Source organism: Aquarana catesbeiana, linkage group LG05 (genome assembly GCF_042186555.1).
Source record: "Aquarana catesbeiana isolate 2022-GZ linkage group LG05, ASM4218655v1, whole genome shotgun sequence".
In the NCBI taxonomy this organism is placed as follows: domain Eukaryota; kingdom Metazoa; phylum Chordata; class Amphibia; order Anura; family Ranidae; genus Aquarana; species Aquarana catesbeiana.
The window spans coordinates 275104224-275116422 of NC_133328.1; positions in this window are offsets into that span (position 1 = coordinate 275104224).

Genomic DNA, 12199 nt, shown 5'->3' on the forward strand with positions numbered 1-12199 from the left:
ATATGGACTTTTTATTTTTGCACGGGTGTTTTTTCCTTTTTTTCATTTATTTGTTCACTAGATTGTTTTTTCACAGTTACAATCTGAGTATATATTATGGATTTATAAATTTATATTAATGTATATTATTTTCCTAATCCATTACCCACAAACTTATCAATGTTTGATTTTATTATCAATGCGTTTCTGCACATTCAATTTTTGGGGAGTTCTTTATTATTTTATTATTTTATTTTATTTTTATGAGTTTTTCACCACTATTATGCCCTGTAAACACGGTCGGACATTGATCGGACATTCCGACAACAAAATCCTAGGATTTTTTCCGACCGATGTTGGCTCAAACTTGTTTTGCGTACACACGGTCACACAAAGTTGTCGGAATTTCCAATCGCCAACAACGCGGTGGCGTCAACCACGTACGACGAGACTAGAAAAGGCCAGTTCAGAACAAAGCGCGGCACCCTTTGGGCTCCTTTTGCTAATCTCGTGTTAGTAAAAGTTTGGTGAGAGACGATTTGCGCTTTTTCAGACTCGTGGCTTTCAGATCGTTTTCTGCGGTTCAGTTTGTGCTTGTGGGTTTGTATCTGCTCTTCAGTGCGTGCAAGCAAGTTCTGCGTGACTTAGTCATTGTCTTCTTGTGTGTTCGTTACTGTTTTTCAGGTCGCTCTTCACAGGCCTTGCTGTTCTTCAGTGCGTTCTGTTACTTAGTTCTGAGCAGCCGACCGTTTTCTAGCCATGTTGCGTATACGTACTCCTCGTAGAGTTCGTGCTGTGCGGGGGCTTGGTGTTGAGGTTGTGACCTTGACACAAGTCCAGTCCATGAACAGGGTGGGGAGGAGTTCATGGACCAAGAATTGGTTGCTTCAGCGTGACCAGTTCTCTCATATGCCTTTGCTCCGTGAGATCCGTGAGAATAATTCTGATGATTTCAGGAACTCTCTCAGGATGACGGACCCCGTATTTCACCATCTGCTGGCTTTGCTGACCCCCTATATCAGCAGGCAGGATACCTGTATGAGGCAAGCCATCACTGTGGAGCAGAGGCTAGTCGCCACCCTGCGGTACTTGGCGACAGGGAGTAGCCTGCAGGACTTGAAGTTCTCGACAGGCACCCCCCCCGGGCTCTGGGGATCATTATCCCAGAGACCTGTTCTGCCATCATCCAGGTCCTGCAGAAGGAGTATATGAAGGTAAGATTTTTATCCTTTAATATCATTTTACATATTTTATTGTATATAATGTTTGCTAATATATTGTATTTCTCTCCTCATTCCCTAATTACCATTATTGTAATATGCTGTGAATGTCCCCTTTGGTCTCATTCATGCTAGATTTTTATGTAATTATTTTTTTTTTGTCCTTCATACATATTTGCCTTCACTAACCTCCCCAGCATGCTCTCCTGCCCTATATTCACCTCATGTAGTCACTTAATAATGTATTTTATCAGCTCCATAGTAGTGCTTTACCCCAAACACACCCTGAAATGTGATTTGTGCTTTAAATTCAGGCAGAGTGCCAGAGGCTTTTTTTTTGTGGTGTCCCCAAATCATTTTTATTAACCCTCCCTCCCCCCAACTGCTAAGTCAGCTGATCCCAATTCTCTATCTATCCTCAATCATCTATCTGCTGACTTTGCCAAACCCATACACACTATACCCATCTCTTTTGTGGTCAGATGTATGGATGAATTCCCCAAAGCATGTAGTGCAAGGGCCTGCCTGTATACTTTCAAATGGTACTGTTGAAAGTTTTTGTATCCTATTATTATCTTGATAGGTAATAGCAGAATGTCCAAATGTGCTCAAATGTGTACAGTGTGTATTTATATCTTTGTATTATGACACTTCTTACCTGTCCAGTGGGCTGCCAATAGTGTAACTAAGGAGGGGCTGTTCCAAGTAATAGCCTGTATTTAGGCATTCATCTCTCAATGAAGTGGAGAGGGTTACATGTCCAAGACTCCCCCCTATAATGTTAGAAATGGCCCATGAGAGGGGGGGGGAATATGATAGGTGTACCTTATACTTTGGTGTTGTAAAATTCCCCTTAATAAATGTTATCTGGAGGTTGGCCAAGAATGTTTGTGTCTAATCTGCTTGCCATGTTTATGTGCAAAAATACTATTTTTTGTTTTGTTTTCCTCAACAGTTTTCTTCCACGCCACAGGAATGGCAGACTGTGGCCTCCCACTTTGCCCAGCGGTGGGACTTTCCTAACTGCGGAGGGGCAATTGATGGGAAACACGTCCACATCGTCCCACCACCCAACTCGGGGTCGTATTACTTATAATTAAAGGGGTTCAATAGTATTGTGATGTTGGCTGTGGTGTCGGCTAATTACGACTTCTTGTATGTGGACGTGGGGAAGAATGGCCGGATGTCCGATGGTGGAGTTATCGCCCAGACGGAGTTTTACAGGCGTCTCCAGAATGGCAGCTTGGACTTGCCACCTCCAGAAGACAATGTAGAAGGACTCCCATTCGTCTTCATTGCGGATGAAGCATTTGCGCTGGAGGACGATCTTATGCGGCCATTCCTGATGAGGACCCTCACCCTGGAACAGATGGTTTTTAATTACCGGCTGGCCAGAACCAGAAGAGTGGTGGAGAACACATTTGGAATCATGGCCAGCCGGTTCTGCCTATTTCTGACACCCATCCATATGGCGGAGTATAAACTTAATCATATAATCCTGGCTTGCTGTGTTCTACATAACTTTTTATGCCAACATTCTGCCAACTATGCTGGCTCAGTTGGGCCTGAAGCCAGAATTCTACATGAAACAACCCTGACAGCGCTTGAAAGTGGCCGTCCTGGCTTGCCCTCCCTGAGTGCCCATAATGTCAGGTTAAGATACCTTGAGTTCTTTGCGGGTAGGGGGGCCATCAATATGCTAGACAATTTGTGAAGCCTTTATCAAATAAAAAAAAAAAGCTAATCTTTGGTGACATTTACTGCTTGTGTTTGTTTTAGCTGACCCTGACAGCAATGTGGGGAGTCCTGAAAATGGCGTGATTGTGTAACCTTATACAAAGCACTGTTGGGTGTTATGTACTAAAGGCGTAGACACTTTGCACTACAAGTGCACTTGAAACTGCACTGAAACTGCACTTGTAGTGCAAAGAGGATTTGCCCTTAGGAAATAACCCCCATTTTCACAGAAAACAGCAATTACATCACCACAAAAGTGTTGGAGCGTTGAGACAATAATCCACACATTCTTGAATAACAATCTTTTTAATACCTGCACAATCACATGTGCATTTAGAAAAGGTTTTAAAAACAAACCAACATGTTTGTTGTATAACAATTTTTGGGGTAACATTATCAAAAATAGAAATGTCCATTTAAGATAAAAGAGGCCTGTGTAAAACCAACAAGAAAGACAAAAATCTTGAACTTACAAAGTTCACATATGGTAAAACTTGAAGGCAATATCAGACATGAGTATTTAGGAACTGTGTTTGATATTGCGTTCAGATAGGGTGAAGTCACCCCTTGAAAAGCCAAATTTGGAAGATGCACACCAATTTACGAATGTCAACATGTGCTAGCTGCCATCACGGGGGATCAAGGGACGTGTTTTGGGGGAGCAACCCCTTCCTCACAGCTACTTTATTATTGAGGAAGGGGTTGCACCCCCAAAACGCGTCCATTGATCTCCCGTGATGGCAGATAGCACATGTTGGCACACTGTGTGCATCCTCCAAATTTGGCTTTTCTAAACATCACTAAAACATTTTTAAGATTGTAGCACACAAAAAAACAAAGTGATTTTGTGGGGTTTTAAATTCGCCCCAAAACATCAATGATGTTATTATTATTTTGAATAACATCATTGATTTTTTTCTTGAGGTTTTCCAATTCTAAATTACACCCCATGATCTCCCCGATCAGGATCTGGGCACTTTCTGATGTGAAAGGATCTCGATCCACAACATCACGATCACCTAAAAAGAGAGAAACCAAACAAAAACAGGTATCAAAAATCTGCCGGCATCCATCTCTTACCTGAGTCTGTGGTCGCAGACACTCACCTGTTGTGGTGTCAATTTCCACCACGTCTTCCTCCTCCTCCTGCTCAGCTTGGGTTGGGGGTATTTCCCCTTCTTCCAGAGGTGGGGGGTCTGTGGTCTCTTCGGATGAGGGGTGTCCTCCGAGTCTTTTCTCCCCTATGTAAAACAAAAATGGTAGAATTAGCACACAGATATTTGATGGCCGAAATCTAAAGATGAAACATTGCTTGGAAGTGGGGTACAATTGTCTATTTGGGCAGAGTTCCAAGATGTAGCATTTTTATTGTCCTTTGTCAAGCTTCAATACTTTACCTGTCTTGTACAAGCTTCACAGATGGAGTCACCCCTATAGTATCCACTGGAGCACCTGTGTGGGCCCCCTAATAAAAAGGGTGTTCTTGTGTCCCACACTAGTGCTCCAGCGTCCAGATGTCTAAACAGCTGCTGAGTGTCCTCTCCTTACACAGAATCTAGTTTGCATTTCATTCTAGTAACAAACCCATCTACACAACCAAATATTTTTTATACAAGTAGGCCCTAAAAATGTTGGCAAATGCATATGGCCTAAACAATGGTGTTTTATAGGCAGAAAGAAAAATGTTTGATACGAATGAATAATGGGCCCATGAACATTAAATTTGCCATTTTAAACTGTACAACACTTAAGAAAAGCATATGGAGCAGCACGAACATAATAAACACAAAAAGAATAGGAACACAGCACAACTACTTACTTTTTTGCAGCACTCTCCGGATCTTTCTGTACTGCTCAGGCTCTCTTAATTTCAGGTCCGACCACCGCTTCCTGAGCTGATCTTTCGATCTTCGTACCCCGAAATTCTGGTGCAGACTTTTGACCACTTTCACCATGATCTTGGCCTTTCTGATATTGGGGTTGGGGTAAGGTCCATACTTCCTGTCATAGTCGGCCTTCTTCAGGATGTCGACCATCTCCAACATCTCCCCAAAGGACATATTTGTGGCCTTAAATCGTCTCCTTCTGGATCGGGACATTTCCGGATCCGGGCTTTCCTCCTCCTCGTTGCTATAATTAGCACGCACCTGCTCTGACTCCACCATGTGCTCTTCACCCACTGCGCCTAACAAAAAGGGGCGGGGAATAGACTAGAAAGAACGTCAGGGGTGGGCAGAGTTACACGCATGTGCATTGTGTATAAAGCATAACACTCGTGAGTATTACGTACGATCTGTGAGCGGAGGAAGGAGCATTGGAGGCGCCGATCGTACTAACGAAGGTAAGAGACAAACTTGGGCCTATACTGCTTCTAGATTGAGGCCTATATTGTAACAAGATTAGGAGAGTTTTGGCTGACATTAGGGTTTGTCTTGTGTTGTGTCTTGCAGTTAAAATGGATATCTTGAATGATACAGACTTCATGGCAATATTCATTGACATGTTCAGGGAGCTGCCTTGTCTGTGGGAGATCAACCACCCACATTATAGGAACCAAACAAAGAGGAAGGCAGCGCTGGATCAATTGTTGGAAATTGTGAAGCAGGTGATCCCCACGGCAGACATCACATATTTGAAGATCCTAATTGGTGGCCTGAGGAGCACATATTCAAGGGAGCGCCAGAAAGTCCAGGATTCGCAGAGATCCGGAGCAGCAGATGACATCTATGTCCCCAGGATGTGGTACTATGTCAGGCTGCATTTTCTGGCAGGCCAGACTGAACCCAGGTCATCACTCTCCAGTCTTCCTTCCACCCTTCCTTCCCCCCCAGCTGAGGCTTCTGACGCCCAACCTGGACCTTCCAGGCAACAACATGTGGAGGAGCCCAGATTGACCCAGGTATAGCATTCCTCTAAATAGTTCAGGTTGTCCAATCAATGATGTTAGTTTGGAGTACTAATTTAGGATTGTGATTGATGATGCAAAACATTAAACCATGTCCCTTTTTCATACACAGGGAAGTCTCAGCCAGGAGGTGGCCGGGCCAAGTAGGCTGCCCGATACCCAGGTCCCTCCCCTCCGCCTTCAAAGAGAAAGTGGCAGGAAGAGGAGTACCCTAGAGGAGGCTGCCATAGGCCTCTTTTGGAAGGCTACAGAGGCCCTGGGAGCACCACACACACTGTGGAGAAGGACTTTGCTGGCATAATTGCCTGTAAAATGCAGCAGATGGAGGAGGACCAACAACTCATGTGTGAGTCATTCATTTTGGAGGCTCTCAATAAGGGGTTGAGGGCCCAAATAACATCTGATACCCACCTTTGTGACCTCACACATGGTCCTCCTCCTCCTCCAGGTTCTCCTCCTCCTCCTTCTCCTCCAGGTCCTACTAGTCCTCCTCCTCCTCCAGGTCCTACTCCTCCTCCTGCCACATCTCCAACAGCAGAGCCACAGCCAGAAAGGAAGCGTGGAAGGAAGACCAGAAAGTGATGGCCATGGGTTCAGTCTGTTCGGCCAAAAGTTGCAGCCTCTTGTGGTACCACAGCCTGGGGACACAGATGTCATCTGCTGCTTTCCGGATCTCTGGGACTTCTGGACCAGACTGCACTTCCTTACATATGGACTCCTCAGGCCACCAATTTTGATGTTCAAGAATTGATGTCTGCCCTGGGGGTCCAAGGCTTTGCTAATTCCTCCTGTTTATCCAGCGTTGCCTCCCTCTTTGTTTGGTTCTGATCCCTTAATAAAGGATTTTTGGTTTCGATTATACTTGCCTATGTGTGTTTTCCTTCTAAAAGGACAGTTTGTTTGTGAGGATTCAGGTACATTTCAAAAATACAATGTGAAATTAACAAGGGACACCAACACCAAACAATCTCCTTGAGATTAAATAATACAAGATAATAATGGTGTTGTGGTAACTTGACACACAAAACACACCCAAAAATATTCTGGAGTAAAACTAAAAATAAAATAAAACAAAGATCAGCCTTTGAAAAAATACAAACCTAAAATAAAAAATAAATCTGCCTTTAAAACAAATAAAAAAAAAAAAAACAACACAAACATATTTTTGTGAGATGTGACAAATCAAAATATATTAAGGAAATCCTGATAAATAATAAAGAAATAAGTTTGTGAGAAGTCTGTGTGAATATGAGCAGCAAAACTACTTAATTCTTCTCACATTATAAAGAAGAAGAGAGTGCGCTGTATTAAACCATTTTTACATTGCACCATGACGAAAGTACTGTATCCATTGCGAGCGCTAAGTTTACCAGACCGAGCTGTTCCGTGTTGGAATTTCTTCTGAGCATGCGTGGCACTTTGTGCGTCGGAACAGGCCACACACGGTCGGAATTGACGCGATCGGATTTTGTTGTCGGAAAATTTTATAGCCTGCTCTCAAACTTTGTGTGTCGGAAAATCCGATGGAAAATGTCCGATGGAGCCCACACACGGTCGGAATTTCCGACAACGCGCTCCGATCGGACATTTTCCATCGGAAAATCCAACCGTGTGTACGGGGCATTAGATGTACTTATTAGATCAGTTTGATTTTTTGGTCAATAAATTTTGGATGGCGTGATTCTAATTTATTTTAAGGAGTATTTAAAGACAAACATGTAAGTTCCACTTATCAGATTCCGCACCCCCTCTGATGGCCCATTGTAAAAATTTTAGGAGGGGGGTAAGGTTATAAATGAGTTTGGGAGCCAAAGAAAAGCCTCTGGCACTCTGCCTGAATTTAAGGACAACAATAACATTTGTACACATTTTAGGGTGTATTTAGGGTAAAGCACTACTATGGAGCTGACAAAATACATTGTTAAGTGACTAGGCTAGGTGTATGTGGGCCCAGGATAGCATGCTGGGGAGGTTATTGAAGGCAAATATGCATGAAAGACAAAAAAGGAGCATTAAAAACTTCCAGCATGCATGAGAACAAAGGGGACATTCACAGCATATTACAATCATGGTAATTAGGGAATGATGAAAGAAATACAATACATTAGCATACATTAAATACATAGAATGTGATGTTAAAGGAGAAAACTTACCCTAATATAGTCCTTCTGCAGGACCTGTATGATGGCAGAACAGGTCTCTGAAATAATGATCCCCAGAGTCTGGGCAGAGATGCCTGTAGAGAACTTGAGGTCCTGTAGACCTCTCCCTGTCGCCAAGTACCACAACCTGGCGACTAGCCTCTGAGTGATGGCTTGCTGCATGCAGGTGTCCTGCTTCGTAATATAAGGGGACAGCAAAGCCAACAGATGATGCAAAAAACTGGTTCCGTCATCCTGAGAAAATTCCTGAAATCATCAGGATTATTCTCCTGGATCTCACGCAGCAAAGGCATGTGAGAGAATTGGTCACACTGGAGCAACCAATTCTTGGTCCATGAACTCCTCCCCACCCTGTTCATGGACTGGACTTGGGTCAAAGCAAGAACCCCAACACCATAGGCATGCACAGCCTATTGCATTAGGGTGTGCACCCCAAAGCTCAAACAGACAAAAGTATTGGGACGTCTGCCTTTACATGCACATCTACTTTAATGATATCCCAGTCTTAGTCCGTTCAATATTGAGTTGGTCCACCCTTTGCAGCTATAACAGCTTCAACTCTTCTGGGAAGGCTGTCCACAAGGTTTAGGAGTGTGTCTATGGGAATGTTTTACCATTCTTCCAGAAGCGCATTTGTGAGGTCAGGCACTCACTGGGGTGTCGTCACATACCCCCCTTTAGCACAGATGGACCCCCCCTTTAGCACAGACCCCCCATTCAGCACAGACCCCCCTTAGCACAGATGGAACCACCTTCAGCACAGATGCACACCCCCTTTAGCACAGACCCCCCCATTCAACACACCCCCCTTTAGCACAGATGGACCCCCATTAAGCACACCCCCCCTCAGCACAGATGGACCCCCTATAAAGCACACCCCCTTCAGCACAGATGGACCCCCCTTTAAGCACACCCCCTTCAGCACAGATGGACCCCCCATTAAGCACACCCCCCTTCAGCACAGATGGAGCCCCCCCATTCAGCACAAACCCCCCCTTCAGCACAGACAGACCCCCCTCCCCCCATCCCATTCAGTACCTCAGATCAGCGCAGCACAGGCACAGCAGGTCCCCTCTCCCTGTGTACACATAAACACTGGAGGGGAGGCGGCTTCACTCTGCTCGCTGTGCCTGTGTGACATCTGAGCAGGACCGAGCAGCTATTGAACATCAGTTAATAATTGAGCAGCTTGAAAATATACATACACGTAGCCAGACCCATCCCATTGGCTGGTATTCAATACTTAAGTGAAGGGTTAGTGTGTGGGTGTGGCACTGTCCTAATTCATAGAATACTTGGTAGATCGTGTGTAGCCAAATCCCATATGTAAAGTCGCATATAAAGTATAGACCAAAATTGCAAATAAAAAATTAAACGAAAATAAAACCAAACATAAAACAGCAAAGTGACCCCCTTTGGAGTGTATAGGTGTAAAGTTGTCCTAGTGGAGAAAAAAGTGGAGAAAATGGAAAAAATGGAAACAATGGAAGAAATCGCATAAAGGACTGCTGCCTCCACAGATGTGATTTCCACCAAGGTGGAAAAAACAAAAGTTAAGTGAAGGGTTAGTGTGTGGGTGTGGCGCTGTCCTAATTCATAGAAATACTTGGTAAATCGTGTGTAGCCAAATCCCATATGTAAAGTCGCATATAAAGTATAGACCAAAATTGTAAATAAAAAATTCAACAAAAATAAAACCAAACATAAAACAGCAAAGTGACCCCCTTTGGAGTGTGTAGGTGTAACGTTGTCCTAGTTTAAAAAATACTTTATAAGTCGTGTGTAGCCAAATCCCACATGTAAAGTCGCATGTAAATTATAAACAAAATATAAACAAAATCGCATATAGCAAATTTAACGGCTAGGTTGGCCCCCTTTGAATTGGGGGAGGGGGAAGGGGAACAGGGGATGAAATAAAAAAATGACTTTAGCCAAAACTATTCCATCCGCATAAAAACCCCATATAGTGATTGATTTAAAAGTCTTTGACAAACATAACATTGCTGAATAATTACATAGGTTAAATCGTGACTAGTGCTCAGTGCAACTTAAGTGAAAAACTTGACATCTTTGTAAAACAAGACAGGTATTTGTATTAATCTTGGTGACCAGGTGCTCGTGTCTTGTGACACTCACCAGCTTCTTTAACCCCTGCGGGGGTAATGCGCAGTCACAGTGTATGCCACTGTGCGGCAATCCACAGGCTGTTTCTGGGTCACGGTGACGTTTTAGGCAGCTTCTTTAACCCCTGCGGGGGTAATGCGCAGTCACAGTGTATGCCACTGTGCGGCAATCCACAGACTGTTTCTGGGTCACGGTGACGTTTTTGGCATAAGAGAAGAAAGAGGAGATTCCATAGTGTAAAACCATAAAACACTCTTTATTGAATGCAGATGACAGAATGGTACTCACATTTAAGCAGTTTATAATAGGCAACCAAATGTCATCAAAACAGGAGAGCGTCAGATTTAATTTGGAGATCCTCTGGGAGATGATGCAAAAGCGTCAAAATAGGCCACGTCCTACGCGTTTCATCATAGGGACGTCCCAGAGGATCACCAACTTAAATCTGACGCTCCACTAGGACAACGTTACACCTATACACTCCAAAGGGGGTCACTTTGCTGTTTTATGTTTGGTTTTATTTTCGTTGAATTTTTTGTTTGCAATTTTGGTCTATACTTTATATGCGACTTTACATATGGGATTTGGCTACACACGATCTACCAAATATTCTATGAATTAGGACAGCGCACACCCACACACTAACCTTTCACTTACTGATATTTGATACCTGCTCGGTCCCGCCCACCCCGACATCATACATGAATTCTGACAGCTCCTCTCTCCCAATATCGGCAATGTTATACTGCCTCACAGGCAGTGCGGGGTACACATTGCACATCAGCCCAGGCAGATCTCAGGATACAGACAGTATGGGGCTAAACACTGCTTGGGGGATTAGGGTGTGCCCAGGCACATCCGGCACACCCTGTGAGCACGCCTATGCCCAACACCTAGCAGCCGCATAGCACAAACTCTACGACGAGTACGTACCCACAACATGGCTTCAAAACGATCGGCTGGTCAGAACGAACTAATAGAGCGCACTGAAAAACAGCAAGGAGGAGCCCAAAGGGTGGCACACTGGCTATTGAACTTCCTTTTTATAGTGCCGTCATACATGTTGTACGTTACTGCGTTCTTGACGGTCGGAATTTGTGTGACCATGTGTATGCAAGACAAGCTTGAGCGGAATCCCGTCAGAAAAGCCATCATACCTTTTTCCGACCAAAATCCCTATTGTGTGTAGGCGGCATTAGTGTTTCAAGAAATGAAATAGGCTGTCAGTACATCAGATGTATTCAGATGTGATCAATTTTCAATGATTAGTACCATAGCTTGTAGAATCTCTAACTTTCACACAGACCAAATAATATATACTAATGCTGGCCATACACTATATGAAAAATCGGCAGAAATTTGGTCATTTAGACAGTTTGTTCGTTTTTTGGCCAGTTAATGGGCACAAAATCGATAATCGTTGGGACGTTTTTGAGCCAAAAAAATGAAGGACGAGTTTAGAAATTTTCTGCTGAACGAATGATAAATTGAAAGGTTAGCGTTTTTCCCGTCCGAACTGTCTGCACTAGGTATATGTAAAAAAACAAACAAAAAATGCATTAATTTATGTCCACTGAACGATTTATTGGTCATTACATGATGGCACTATCGTTTGCACTCACGACCGAATGTTTGTTTTTCGAAAATGGGTTCGGCCCATTTTTCGTATAGTGTATGGCCAGCATTATTTGGGTTATTTTTAACAAAGCAATGTAGCAGTATACATTTTGGCCAAAATGTACTACTAATTTGCTAAATTTTATAACAGAAACAAAGAAAAAAATAGTTTTTTTCAAAATTTTCGGTCTTTTTTTATTTATAGCACAAAAAATTAAAAACCCAGTGGTGATTAATACCACCAAAAGAAAGCTCTATTTGTATGAAAAAAGGACACAAATTGCATATGGGTACAGTGTTGCATGGCTGAGTAATTGTCATTCAAAATGTGAGAGCACTGAAAGCTGAAAATTGGTTGTGACGGGAGTGACTAATAGGGGCACAAGGTGAATGAGAACCCCTATGATCTGTGCACATCCATGCCTGCAGCTCACTGCATTGAGGAGGAAGAACGT